Source organism: Loxodonta africana, chromosome 10, assembly GCF_030014295.1.
Source record: "Loxodonta africana isolate mLoxAfr1 chromosome 10, mLoxAfr1.hap2, whole genome shotgun sequence".
NCBI classification, from domain to species: Eukaryota; Metazoa; Chordata; class Mammalia; order Proboscidea; family Elephantidae; genus Loxodonta; species Loxodonta africana.
Window position 1 is genome coordinate 50367924 of NC_087351.1, and position 16028 is coordinate 50383951.

Below are 16028 nucleotides of genomic sequence, written 5' to 3' on the forward strand. Positions count from 1 at the left end.
TTTATTATAGATAAATAAATGAACACAGCTTAAACAGGAGAAAAAACAGTAGATGAGTTTTCAATAAGAATTTCTCTTTTGGATACTAAAAAGAGACTCCTAACACAGAAAGGATCATGGTGCGGATTACTGCCAGTTTAATTGGGGTTTAAAAGAACATCTCAGAAGGAGTTGGACCAAAACCTGGAGCTGAAATAAAAATGATCAAGGAGTCATAGAGTAATAGAATCTTGGAAACTCTAAGTTAAAAAAGATACCATAAAGTCCATGGAAATAACCAACTAGCTCACGTTTAATGTCTGCTAACATGGTAGTCTTCCAGCCTGTGCTAGAACACACACAACAGACAACTTGCTATTCCATTTGACGAAAGAATTTCATGTTTTATATATGTATTTAAAATTCCTTGTAATAGAATCAAACCTGCTAATAGTTCTCCTCACTTTTTCTTTGGTGGGGGGGTAGTGTAAATAAATAGCACAAGTTTTACCAGACAAAACACATCAAATGTCCACTCTGAAGACATCAATAAACATTGTGGAGTCGCATGACTCTATCACTCCTCTTTCATTCTACAATCTAAAAATGGTTTCTATTAATGTCGCCTACTATTTTTTTTTTTTTTTTTACTAGTGTGTTGTTGAAGGAGCACTGGTGGTGAAATGGTTAAGCACTCAGCTGCTAACTGAAAGGCTGGAGGTTCAAATCCGCCTGCCACTCCACTGGAGAAAGACCTGGCAATGTTTCCGTAAAGATTACAGCCTAAGAAAACTTATGGGCTAATTCTACTCTGTCATATAGGGTCACTATTAGAACCGACTTGAAGGCACACAGAGACAAGTATGATTTTGTGGGTGGATGTCTCACAAGTGACACAAAGTGAATTTATGGGTAATGGTAACTTCAAAGTCAGTTTTAACAATGTTGCTGCCAAGCCATGTATTTCAATTAAAATTATTTACAATTCTAATTCTGCCTTCTTTTCAGTTTGTTCTCTGGTCCTCTCAAATCATATCAAATATGTAAAAGTATGGAGCATATGCTTATAATTTGGCCCAAGTCATCAACAAAAACATTGAAGAAGTATAAAGACCTAGGCATTTGAGGCACCCCTAGAAACTTCTAGATTTGTGTTAACCCTCCAATCAGTGTCATTTGGTACAGTCATTTAACCAGTTCCTAATCCGCTTAATTACAGTAGTATTTAGCTGATATTCCTTCACTTTGGCAAGAAATGTGTCATTGAGATGCCTTTCATCTGCTTGTTGATATCTAGATATCCTGTCTGTTACAGACGAATTGTCTTCAAAGAAGGAATTCTTCCCTTTTTGTTGCCTTTCCTGCTTCATTCCACAATTCAGTCAATAAACAAGTATAGGTGATTTTCTTCTAAACACAATGATTTAATCTTTTTCCTTTTCATTCTCCTGCTTGCGCCTTTGTCCAAGCCTATTTCATCTCAATTTACTGTATCCTGTCTAGAGGTGGAGCTGTGGTGGTGCAGTGGTTAAGAGCTTGGCTGCTAACCAAAAGGTTGGCAGTTCTAATCCACCAGGTGCTCCTTGGAAACCCTATGGGGCAGTTCTACTTTGTCCTGTAGGGTTGCTGTGAGTCGGAATTGACTTGACAGCAACGGGGATTTTGTTTTTTGGTTTGTCCAGAGGTAAATCCATGTTTTCTGACTTCTGAAGCCTATACAGTTTAGGGTCCTCTTTAAGAAAAAAGATACAAATTACATAAACAAAATTATGTATATTGAAAGGGGTCAGTTCAGCACAAGGCAGGAACCTGAGCCTGGCCGTCCTTAAAGCCTGTTGCCATCCAGTCAATTTTGTCTCATGGTAGCCTCATGCATTACAGAGTAGACTTGCTCCCTAGGGGGTTCTGGGCTGTAATCTTCACGGAAGCAGATCACCAGGCTACGGTGGTGCTGGATGGGTTTCAAAAACCAACCTTTAGATTAGCAGCTGAACACAAACCATTCGTGCTGACCATGGGACTTTTGGCCATCCTTAGCTTCATATAAAGCTGCTTTGCACCTCAGTGGTTTATCATCTGTCTGGAGGAGAGTGGTAACAAACTGACAAGGTTCCCGCTCCTTCGGGACTTCACTCTAGCCACAGGAAGTAACCCTGCTGTTTAAAGACCAGCATCAGGTCACGGTTCTCAGGTGCTGATGTAACACCAGCATAATACTGCCACAAACGACTGGAAGTAGGCCATTAAAACAGACTATGATTGCCAATTCACTTCCCTTCCTTGCTTTTCTTCCATCCTTTCTTCCGATCTGTCTTTCTTGTCTATCCATTCCATCCATTCTAGCTGCCTCAAAATAAGAAGGAAGCTTTTTAAAATGCAGACTTCTAGGTCCTGTCCCACTACGTGGTGAAGAAAGCTGCAAGTGCCTTCATGGACAATGACAAGACTGGTGGTTCTTGTGCTTTAACGAGCGGCAGAATCACCTGGAGGGCTGGTTAAAGCACAGATGGCTGGGCCCCCACCTAAGAGTTTCTGATTCTGTTGGTTTTGGGTGAAACTGTGAATTCGTATTTCTTTCTAACAAGGCCCCAGGTGATAATGATGCTGCTGGTCCAAAAACTCTGCTTTGAGAAGCGCAGAGCGAGGCCGCGCAAGAGCTCAATGGCAGACTCCCACAACAGGTTCACCAAGAATACCATTCAAACTGATGCCTCAGCAAAATGACAAATCACCACAATCATCTGTAAGAGGCCAATTTTAAATCCATAAATGTCAAGCTTCTCCAGAACCTTCTCTGCCTTTTCACAGTTGAGTGCTAAACCGAAGCTTAACCTTCATCTCTTTTGTAAGAAGTACACATACTGTCTTATTCAAGTACCTGAACAATACTATATATGAGACGAAGAAAATTCAGTGATAATGAATCAAATGCAAATATCAAGTTTCTATTTAAATTTCTAGCTGAATACCTGCTTCTATGCATTAGAACTAAAATAGTCATTTATTTTAAATCTATCACAGCCTGGTGAGGACTATGTATTAGCGATCCCTGCTAGGCCACTTGCCTTCACAAATAATTCCAAAATCTCAGTGGATTAAAACAGTCAAGATTTATCTCTTACTCACGTGACAAGTCATCTGTGGATCGGCTACAACTCTGCTCTGCCTGTCTTCTGAGTCTGGGACCCAAGCTTAAAGGAGCAATCCCCACCTCGGTGGGCCATTGCCATTGCAGAGGGAGGGAGTCATGGCTGAATCACAGTATGGCTCATAAAATTTCTGTGTGGACATAGCCAATGCCAGTTCTGTTTACAGTCCTTTAGGTAAATGAAGTCACACGGTGAAGCCTGATGTCAGTGTGTCACATGACCACATGTGGGGATGTGTTATAATCCTCTTACAGTTTGGGAACCAAATAATTGGGAAGTACACTATTATATGCTAGACACTAAACTTTCCATTTTGCTCTAAACAGTCCAGAGAGAATATGCTCAGGAATTTCAATGATGGATACGAGTTCCAAAAGGACGTAGTATTTCTTATTTGTCCAGACTGTATTAGAAGACAAGAGGAGGCCAAATGATAGATGTAAGAATGGTGTGGGGGTGATGTCTGACCTCCTCTTCCTTCACAAGGGGGAAGGAGAATCAAGATCAACAGCCCAAGGCTGATTCCTATGAGGCAGACGTCAGACATGCTTCCTCTGTCTGCCATTTATACCAATTCTGGCGCCAACTGTCCCTCCCACAGCACTCTCTACTTCTCTGCTAAGTTCAGTAATTCATTGTAGTGGCCACACAGAACTCACAAACAATACTTATGATTATGGCATTTATTAGGGAAGTAACAGTTACAATTCAGGTTCAGGAATGCTCAGGATACAGTTCTTTGATCAGAACAGCCTCTTCTCAGCCATGCCCACAGGCACACTTCCCTGTGGCTCCTTGGCCTCTGCCCTGCTTGCACATGAGTGTTACAAAGCTCTTTTGGCTCTGCCAATAAGTGCCCAGAAGCACCTCACTCCACCAGTAAGCTTCCACCCAAAGATGCTCAGCTCTAGCCCTGTGGGTCTGCAAACCTAGCTCCACCAAGTGCCTGGAAGCACCCTACTCCACCAGCAAGCCTTCCGCCCACAGGTGCTCAGCTTTCTTGCTCCCCAGGCAGGGAACCCATCGAGCCATCTGCTGCCTGTCTCCTGCCTCTGCTGCTGCCATTTCTCTGCCACTGCTTCTCACCATCTCTAGTGTTACAACTCTCTCTCTCTTTCTCTGTGTCTCCCAGTTCCAGAAGCTTATCAGTACAGGGATCCTGGGCCCAAAAGATGCGCTCCACTCCTGGCTCTTCTTCCTGGGTGGTGGTGAGATCATCACCTCCTGCCTCTGGGATGGCTCATTTTAAGCCTACCAGGATGGCAAAATTGACCAACCTCTTCATTAGGGTTCTATATATCTTATTTGCAGAGTCTTAATCATTGTGTGTGAGTCACAAAGACTATGGCTAGAAGGGCATGTTAAGCATTTCGTTGTACAGCAGTGGACAAACTGAAAGGTAAGAGCATTAAAAGAGTTCTGGTCAGTCCACTCCTGACAATGGAAAACTATTGGCCAAGTTCTTTGGTTTCCCATCCGCAATACAGAATTAGAAAACATCCTATGAACATTTAGGGATAGTATAAGGATTTATTAGGGCCCAAAGAGGTTTTTTTTTTTTTTTTTTAAAGAGGTTAAGTAATTTCTCCCAAGGTATTTTCAAGGTTCTGTGTTCCTTCAAGGGGGGAAAAAGATGCTCAAAAGTCTAAATTTGTTTTAGTTATTGTTAAAGTCATGACTTTGTACTTAATCTGGAAAGAATATCGGAAAACTTATTTCTGACCTTGTTAAAAGTATTTTAAATTGCTTTAACTTTTTTTTTTTTTTTTACTTTGGTGAATTATGTACCCTCTGCTATTAAATGAATAGAGCCAATGGTACTTGGTAATAAAATCACCTTGATTTCCTTCCTAAACTTAATAGAATTATATTACATACTAGTTAATCTTGTTAATATATATATAATTAATGCATGGAATAACACATTTTATTCCTCTGGCATAGTTTTCTACTAACTCATTTTCTACACATACTTTAAAAAAAAGAAAAAAACCTTACTAATTTTTTTTCCTCTAAGGAAGAAATTCTAATTGCTCTTTTACAATAGACAGCAGGGGAGAAATCAAGACTACAACTACTTTTACTCCAAATTGCTCAAAGGTGTCTGATGTGATGACTCCCTGGAACATTTATGGTTGCTTGCTGCTAAGACAATGTGGAAAATTATGCTCTGGAATTTTTTAATCTGGCAATTCTCAAGTACTAAAATCTATGACATAAAATTGAAAGTCCTCTCTGTTTACCAGCTGCCACACTAAACAGGACAACTTGTAATTTCCATGACTGTTGGAATACAACACTAACAGAAGGATGAAACTGAATGACAGTTTTGAACAACTCTGTGTGGTGTGAGATAAGAACCATGACAAAAATGTTGAATATGAAAGGGGTCAGCCACAAATGGACCATTTCTTTTAGGGGTAAAATGCCTTATAAGCAGCAGAAAGCAGTAAGGTAACAGGGTTGTGATTTACTGAAACTGTGTGTATATTTTTCTTTTTTTCCTATATTATGTTTTTACTAATGTCTTAGACTGGGTTCCCTAGAGAAGCAAAACCAGTGAAATGTATAAATACACATCTATAAAGAGAGATTTATATCAAGGAAATGGCTCACTTGGTTGTGGAGGCTGGAAAGTCCCAAGTCCATGGGGCAGGCTGGAGACTTCTGACTCATGTAGCTGCAAGAGCTAGTGAATCCAAGATTAGCAGGTCGAACAGCAGACCTCTGGTTCACAGGCTGTAGAGGACGACAAATCCCGAGATTGGCAGGTAAGCTGCTAGTTCAAGTCCCAGGAACCAGAGGTCAGATGAACAGGGGCCAGCTGCAGGATCCAGAGTGAGCAAAAGACTGAGGTTAGCCAGAAAGTCCATCTATATTTGATGCAGGCCACGCCCCCAAGGAAACTCCCTTTCAACTGATTGACTTCTCATAACAAATCTCATCATGGAGGTGATTACATCATTACATAGCTGCCACCGAACTACACTGTAACTGTCAAACCACCGAGAATCAAGGCCCAGCCAAGCTGACATACAACATTAACCATCGCGACTACCTTATTATTAATATTTTGTATGTATATGTCACTTATAACTTCAAAGATCCTCCCATGCACTATCTCATTCTTTCCTCACAGTCTTTCTGGGTCATATCCACTTTGCAGACAGGAAATTACATTTCAGAGAATTTAAGCAGCTTCTCCAAAGTCACACATCTAGTTAATGGAACAATTGGAACTTGAACACAGGTCATCCTCCATCTCATACTCTGATGTTCTTTACTTTCTTACATGGCTTCCCACTACAGATTTCTGGACAAAAAACTTATCAAATTGGTCTTGCCATCAATTTAGTTCCCTTATAAAAATTGCTGACAGCACCGAATTGATTTTTCTTAATTTCATTTCTTTATTACATATAAATAATCTGTATGTCTATCATATACCCATTTATTAGCAGTGTTAAAAAAATAGTCATCTACCAGAGCAACTTGGTAAATTTCCAGAGTTACAGAAAGCGTTTCTTACATGCACTTTTAGGTTTGAGTCTACCAGAAGTTTCTACCAGATGTCTCACAACTAAGACACCAAATATAGACATAGAGGATATATCTATTGTCACCCCTCACATCTCTCAAAGTTACCTGAATTGCTAAGAAGTCAATCAGGATAGGCAAAGAAATGCTCTCTGGGAAAGATAGAAGTTGCTAACTTTTTAGTCTATCACTTTCTGTTGGTGACCTTGCTAGATGTTATGTATGATATCATGAGAAATATAAGACCTGGCCCTAGCTGGAAATAGGATGTATACATCAAAAAGATAACTAATAATGCGTATTAATTCATTCCTTCATCATACATTCAACATTTATTTACTGAACACCAATCTTGTTCTAGGCACTATGACAGATGCTACAGATACACAAAGGTACAAAATAGAGGAGACTGCAGTGTAGACATGAAAGCAACATGGATGCTCCATATCCTCAAAGAACAAAAAATGAGAACACCTCAGTGCAGCTATTAAAGCAACATAGGAGTCACACATCCTCAGAGAATAAAAATATGTAAAGACTGCATTGCAGACCTTAAAGCAATATAGATACCACACTTCCAAAGAAAGAAAACACACAAAAAAAACTACCGAATAGACATGTCATGGATTGAACTGTCTCCCCCCAAAATATAAGTCAATTTGGCTAAGCCATGATTCCCAGTAGTATGTAATTATCTTCCATTTTGTGATCTGATGTAATTATCCTCCATTTTGTGATAATATCTATCCTCCATTTTAAGTGTTGTAAATCCTAAAATCTCTATGAGATGGCATTTGGGTGGGGTGTATCTTGAGTTGCACTGTCTTACTCAAGTCATGCCCTTACTCAAGTAACTGCCTTACTCAAATCATGCCACATCCTTGCTTGAGTCACATCTTTTGTCTTACAAGAGATAAAAGGAGAAAGAAGTGAGCAGAGGGAGAGGGACCTCACTACGACCAAGAAAGAAAAGCCAGGAATGGAGGGTGTCCTTTTGGACTTAGGATCCCTGTGCTGAGAACCTCCTAGACCCAGGGGAAGATAGTTACCAGATACATGGAGATCTCCAAGGAATGCCAGGTACACAGATATTGAAAAGAAACAAGGTCCTTCCTCCAAAACCGACAGAGAGGGAAAACCTTTCCCTTGAGCCAGTGCTCTAAATTCAGACTTCTAGACTCCTAAACTGTGAGGAAATAAATTTGTGCTTGTTGAAGCCACTCACTTGTGGTATTTCTGTTATAGTAGCACCAGATAGCTAAGACAAAACATTAAAGTAACATGGCACCACATACTCTGAGAAAGGGAAGGGTATCCTGGTGTTTTCATAGAAATCCAACTGAGGCCCTAAAGACTGGATACATCCAAGAAGAGAAAGCATTTTAGATTAAGAGACTGATACATAAAGTCATAACAACGGGTTGTTGTATATGGGAGACAGTAATGAGTAATGTATTCTATCTATAACAACAGAAGAAGTGGGAGAAAGGGGATAGGGTGAGTCAAAGGAGGGGTTAGAGTTACAAGTAAGAAATTAATAAATAAAATAATAAATGCAGTAAAATATCCTTTTGCAATGAGGCACCACTGAAAGTTTCCAAACAGAAAAATTGGCTGAATGCGGCAGCTAAGATTAATCTGGCTGTGGTATATACAATGGATTGTGGTGAAGTCGTTGAGAGAGAATATCAAGAGTGGAGAAGAATTGAGGGTATTGACTTGGAGGGGACTTGAGGAAGTCCTTCTGGACTGTAGAAAACTGTATCTTGATCTGGGTGGTGGTTACACAGCATATACATATACAAAATATCGTCAAACTGCCACTACTTCCTTACTTTACTGAATATAAATTATAGTCAGTACAAAAAACTAAGGGAAGAAGAAGGGTGTTTGTGTGTGTGTGTGAGGCGTGTGTGTGTGGAGGGGTTTGGTAATGGAGATTGAGTCTTCTCTTTCCCACAACCCTCATCTCTGTTCATCAGTAATTCTAAGCAATTCTACCAACAAAATGTATCCTGAATCCAACAACATTTCTCCATCTCTACTACTTCCTTCAGCGCAAGCCAATGACCTCTCTTACCTGTCGTATTGCAGTGTCTTCCTGTCTTCCTGCTTCTACTCTGCCCCACCCTGTTCCTTCTGTTCTTGGTACAGAGACCAAAGTCACATCCCTTAGAACAGATCATGTTATTGCCGCTGAAAACCCTCTAAAGGCTTCTGTCTCATTCAGAGAGTATAATCCAACTGCCTAATTCTGATTTGCCAAGCTCCACACAACTTCACCTTTGTCTGCCCCCACCCCCAAGTCTTTCAAAACTATTCTATGTATTGCAAGTTATGCCGGAGCCTGTCACTTTGTTCTCTGAAACACGCCAAACAAGTCATTCTCAATGTAGGGCTTTTGTTAAGCTATTTTCTCTGGTTTGGATGCCCCTTCCTCATCCCAATATTTCCTGGACTCTACTTATCATTTAAATTTCTGTTTCAGTGTCACCTCCTCAGAAAACATTCACCCTTCTACATTTTAATAAAGGGACCCACTACCACTGCCGTTAAGTCGAATCCAACTCATAGTGAGTAAACAAAAAAACCAGATCCATTGTTGTTGAGTCGACTCTGACTCATAGTGACCCTAAAGGACAGAGTAGAATTGTCCTGTAGGGTTTCCAGGGTGAGGCTGGTGGATTTGAACTGCTGACCTTTGGGTTAGCAGCCAAGCTCTTAACCACTATCCCACCCGGGATCCAAAAAAAGGGAGACAGACATTAAATAAACAAAGTATTTAAATAAAGAAAAATATCAACAGTGATAAATGCTATGCAGAGAATTGAAGTAGCATGATGTGACTGGGAAGGGCTTTCCAAGGACCTGCTAAATTATCTCTGGTTCCTCATATTTATAATATCCCTGTTGGAAAGCAGTGTGGTATCATAGAGAAAACGTGGTCTTGGAGTTAGAGAGAACTGGGTTTAAATTCTACTTTTTAGCATTTCTTTGCTGTGTAACCATTTATATGTCGCCTAACTTCTAAGAATCTCAGTTTCTTCATCTCTAAAATGGGAATAATAATAGGTCTTTCCTCACAGATTCATTGTGAGGTTTATATGAGATATTCATGAAAAATATCAAGCACAAACCAAAACCAAACCAAACCAAACCCAGTGACGTCAAGTCGAGTCAAGTTCGACTCATAGTGACCCTATAGGACAGAATAGAACTGCCCCATAGAGTTTCCAAGAAGCGCCTGGTAGATCTGAACTGCCAACCCTTTGGTTAGCAGCCATAGCACTTAACCGCTATGCCACCAGGGTTTCCATTCAGCACAGTGCCTAGCAATTATTAGCAATTGTTATGAGTGTAAGTGAAGTGCGGTTTGATAAATGTTAGAGCTGTTATTGTAATGTTGTCAAAAGCAGTGAAAGTGAGGTATCAATGTTTTTAGGATACCAAGGAACTTCAGTTCACACAGGTAATGAGCATTTTGTTCATATCAAAGGCATAATATATCCAAAGTTATATGCTATCACATGACCAGTCTAATTGTTATATATCAGATATGTTAGATATAACATCTCAGAGCCTGAGACATAACACCATCTCTTTCCGAAATGACAATTTATCATGCTTGAAGAAATTTACTAGATCATCCAAATTACCTTGAAGCAGGTTTCATTAAACACAGTTTGTCTTCCTTCTCAGGGGTCAGAAAGACTACACTCCATTTTAAATTGCTAGGATGATTCTGTTAGACAAATCACAAACCATTATATTATCTCAAAGACAGTAAAAAGGCAGACAACTCCTTCTTCCTCTTCTCCATCTGTGAAGTGAGCTTAATGAGACATTGCAACATTCCACAAAATAGTCTTTGTGGAATGTGCTTGGATATAAATGGAAAGATTGCAACCATTTTGTCTTAAATATGTGTTATATTTCTACATTTTGAATCCTTGCAGTATTCATGGATTATAAGGGAAAGCTCTATAGGTTTGCACTGACTGAGAATAAATAATACTGTCTACTATTGACTGGAAACCCTGGTGGTGTCGTGGTTAAGAGCTACAGCTGCTAAACAAAAGGTCGGCAGTTAAAATCCACCAGACTCTCCTTGGACACTCTAGGGGCAGTTCTACTCTGTCCTATAGGGTCGATATGAGTCGGAATCAACTCGACAGCAGTGGATTTGGTTTTTTTGATTTACCTTTGACTAGGTCTAGAGATCAGGGCACCAAAATTCCAGACACTTCCTGTAACATGAAGCTGTAACAATCTTGGATTGTTTGTAATAAACTGAGATATTTTAAAACAAATCTAAACTGGAAGTCAAAAGGAGCAGCACACAAGAATAGAAGATCTCAAATTCTTATGACCACTTTTCTGTGTGGGGTTGTGTTCTAGCTTCCCGTCCATCCACAAAAAAGACATCTTAAGACAACTTCCTACCTCTGCCAAACAGATAGGTGCTAATTTCAGAAGGGCACAATGTATCTGACGAATAATCCCTTTTCTGAATGCTTAATATTATAATGGGTTTCTTCTGAATTAATGTTGATTGTCTCTTGCCATGTGAGTATTGCATGTTTCCTGAGAATGTTGTTGTTTTTAGGTGCACTCGAGTTGGTTCCAACTCATATCGATCCTACATACAATGAAATACTGCCCAGTCCTGCGCCATCCTCACAACGTTGCTATGTTTGAGCCATTGTTACCATTGCTGTAACAGTATGATAGTTGGAATATTCTAATCTTTTGAAAAAATATTTAAATTCTACTTTTGGGGGGGGAGGGTAATGCTACTAATGGAAACTCTGTTGGTGTAATGGTTAAGAACTATGGCTACTAACCAAAAGGTGGGTAGGTCAAATCCACCAGGCACTCCTTGGATACTCTATGAGGCAGTTCTACTCTGTCCTTCAAGGTCGCTATGAGTTGGAATCAACTCAACGGCAATGGGTTTTCTTTTTTTTTTTTTTTTGGTTAATGCTACTAACTTCATGAATCTTCCAACTATGATTCACTTTCTAGTCTTCATACTTCCATTTAGAGCTTACTTACGTAGTAAAGAGTGATATTTCTATTACATACTTGAGAATTTTAATACGGAGAAAGGTGATTATTATTACAAGTGTCAAAACGTCTTAGAAAGGGAACTCTATACAATCCTGCACATTGTCAAGTATCTTCAGTTTCTAAAAGATTGAAATAGAATTGAGTGCCTGATTTTCAACTGAATCTCATTTGCAGTAAAAAAAAAAAATGAAAGCATTATTTAAAGGTTAAGACATTTTTAATAATGGAAAATTGTATTCTAAACTTCTCTTTCTTCAAGCATCTTAACATATTTCATGGAATATTTTTCAGCAAATATGCACCTTCTCCCAGGAAAGAGAGCATAGCCTTGGGATGCAATCTCAACATCATTCAAAAATGGGAAAAAGCAGCTGTAGCAGAAGTAATATTTAAATTTTAGAAATTACACTAGGATTAAGCTAATATTCACACCAGAATATTGCTGTGAAAATCAGAATATCAACAGTCAGAATAATGTCATTTTACAACTGACTCTGATGACACGTTTTGTCTTGTTTTGACTTAGAAAGTATCAATCTAAATCCTTCATCTCTACAATATTCATCATAGCAATGACAAGTGATGATTAAATTAAATGCTATCTGGACCATTTCCATTTGCTATACTTTCAATTAAACATAATCTGTGTCTTACACAGTTATTATGTGCCTGGCACTATGCCAAATGCATTACATATCTGTTGCTGCAATATACCTGTGCAGTAAATATAAGCTCTATGAGGGTAAATTGTCTTGTTTATATATATATACGTCCCTAGTACTTAGACTGTGTCTGGTACATTGTGGGAACTCAATAAATATTTGTTGAATTAAAAGAATTTTATAAATGAGGAAAGTGAACGTGCCAAGTATGTAAATAAAAACCATAGTTTTGTTTGGCTATATTCTTATCTTCCACCCCCGTGGCATTATCTAGAGGGATTTTCCAGGAAAAATTCTTTCTCCTAGATGAAAAAAACAATTCTGCATAACTTTTTGAGCTTTCCTCTGTGGGATTACAATACCCAGCCTGCCAACCAGCAGAGGAGAAATGGCACTAATGGCCAGAGGCTGTAATGGTATTTGAATGCCTGGTTTTAGAAGGCTTTGGACTTAGGAAAAAGATAACCTCTTGGAGTCTCTCATTTGCAGGGGACCTGAGCTGGAAAAGATTCTGATGGAGCTGCTGACTCCACGTGGCAGTGGAATATCAGTAATCGGATTCCCGAGATCTTCAGAAGCTTCTGTTTCTAGACATCTTATTTAACTACAGAGCTTCAGCTTATTGAGGTTGGTCCCAAATGATCAGAAAAGATGTATGTGAAATATTCTTGAATAGACCCTAAGTAGTCACATTAAATCACAGATCTCCAAGCTACCTTTATATCTTTCACTACAGTCAAGTTATTGCTCTATTTACAATCTAGGACACAAGAGGGACTGTGAAAGTCTATGGAACCAAAATTGGTAATGAATTGTGCTTAAGAGGTCAGGGAAGTCCGTGCTTAGACCTGACATGGGATTCGGAGGTCAACGGACAAGGTAAAGGAGCCCTGGTGGTACAGTGTTTGAAGTGCTCGGTTGTTAACCAAAAGCTTTGTGGTTTGAACCCTTTAGCTGCTCTTTGGGAGAAAGATGTAGCAGTCTGCTTCCACAAAGATTTACAGCCTTGGAAATCCTATCGGGCAGTTCTACTCTGTCCTGTAGGGTAACTATGAGTTGGAATCGACTCAACGGCAGTGGGTTTGATTTGGTTTTGGGGACAAGGTAACTTAAGAGACATTTTTTTAAAATGCAGGTGCATATTGGATTGTGGAGGCCACAAGGAGATAATGTCGGTGGTACCAGAAAGTAAGGACCCAGAGATCAGGGTGACCAAAGCCTCTCTTTATAGCCTTTTTATCCTGGATCAAGTAAAGGGTCAGTGAAAAAGAGGAAGACTCTCAATGAGATGGAGTGACACAGTGTCGGCAGCAATGAGCTCAAGCATAGCAATGATTGTGAGGATGGTGCAGAACTGGGCAATGTTCCATTCTGTTATACATAGGGCTGCTGTGTGTTAGAACCAACTGAATGGCACCTAACAACAACAGCCCTTTCTCCAAGCCTCCCAAGAACATCCAATGCCCTCTCATTAGCAAGGGTACCACATATTTCTAAACCACATTCCAGAAACCGGATGCCTGATTTCTAACTGAATGAGTATTAGCAAACTTAGGGAAAACAACTGAATTAGTAAATTGCTTTATTATCAAAAGTTGCCTCCCTGAAAATGCAATCTCATACACTAGTGTTGATTTCGGGCTTAAATTTTCTGATGATAATCCTCAACTCTGAACGTGCTCCTTACCATATCTTAGCAGATCTCAAGTCTGGAATTTGAACACACTGAAAAAACGCAAGAACTTCCAAGGCAGTGTGTATACTAAAAGTCTATGAGCTGAAAAAGTTACCCCTAAAGGTTACTTAATGTTAAAATCCTGTATTGTTTTACCTTGGGTGACTGAAAGAAAAAAAGGCAGAAAGTCTCAAATGTTAGTAATAAAAAAATTTTCAAAAATATTTTCAATGAAAAATCAAGGCGCTCTCTAAATGTATACTTGTGGCTGATCAGTATGGTTTATTATAAGTTCTTAGTTTCTTGTTAGAATGTTGATTAGTTAATGCACACACACACACATACACATAATATCACCATGTCATTAGTATTCTTGTAGATCCCGTAAAACATCCACATGCTGCCTTCCCAAATATGTGATCCCTTCTCAAGCCTGGTGACAAATAGCAATTGCTACTGGCACAAAACTAAAGGGAAATTGTAAAAATTATTACATGATCTTGAGATCAATGAATGATCTGAAAGACATGCTGGGAGAAAAATCATTACCTTTGTAAAGCTTTAACAGTAGGCTCTGACTCAGACCCTCTGTGCTGACCTTCCTATTTGAACCTGAGACTGGGGTGAGTACTCGCCACTTCCCCATCTGTAAAACGGATGTTCTTGGTACCACCCTTTACTTCCCTTGTAGGGATTTCCTGAGGAGTCACTAGACTGCCATTAAAACAAAATAAATTGGAGGTGTTTCACAGAGAGAAGTTTCATGTTATTATAAATGATATTACAATATCATTCAGAATCCTGTTGCGGTTATCGCATGAAATATAAGCAGAATAGGTGTTTTCTTTAAAATAGGGGAGTTCTCTCTGACTTTTGAAAGTGGAAAACCAGGTCTACATCCAATAGATGTAGTAATATTTTATAAGTCGTAAACACCTACTTGATTAAAAAAAGTTTTAAGACTAATAGCTTAAGAAGAAGAGTCAATTCTGACTCATAGCGACCCTATAGGACAGAGTAGAACTGCCCCAAAGGGTTTCCAAGGCTGTAATCTTTACAGAAGCAGACAGTCACATCTTTCTCCTGAGGAGAGGTTGGTGGGTTCAAACCACCAACCCTCAGTTAGCAGCTGAGGGCTTTAACCACTGCACCACCAGAGCTCCTCAGCTTAGGAAGAATTACTACTAAGTAGGATTTTCTGATAAGAACAGGTCTCTACAAATGAGATATTTAAAGTGCAATGTGGTTCTAGAGCCTAGAACTGTTTATGGCACATAACCAAAAAACCAAACCTGTTGCCACTGAGTTGATCCTGACTCTTAGCGACTCTATAGGACAGAGTAGAACTGCCCCATAGAGTTTCCAAGGAGTGCCTGCTGGATTCAAACTGCTGACCTTTTGGTTAGCAGCTGTAGTCCTTAACCACTATGCCACCAGAGTTTCACATAGTAGGGCTCAATAAATATTTGCAGAATTAAATGAATTTTGCAGATGAGGTAAGGTAAGTGAAAAGCAGAATTCTTGTTAAATGAGTATATTTCACCCATCACACTGAACAGTGGAACCTTCCAGAAAAGCTATGTTATCTTTGATTGCTATGATTCACTATGATTCCTTTATTTTTTACCTGAAACATTGCAATAACATTGTTGTTGTTGTTAGGTGCCATCTAGTCGGTTCCAACCCATAGCGACCCTATGTACAACAGAACAAAACACTGCCTGGTCCTGTGCCATCCTCACAATCGTTGTTATACTTAAGCCCATTGTTGCAGTCACTGTATCAGTCCATCTCGTTGAGGGTCTTCCTATTTTTTGCTGACCCCCTAATATTACTGTAATAATATTATACAAAAGCATATAATGTAATATATATAGTAATAATATTACTTGTCAAGGATTGAATTATGTCCCCCAAAAATGTGTGTCTCACCTTGGTTAGGCCATGATTCCCAGT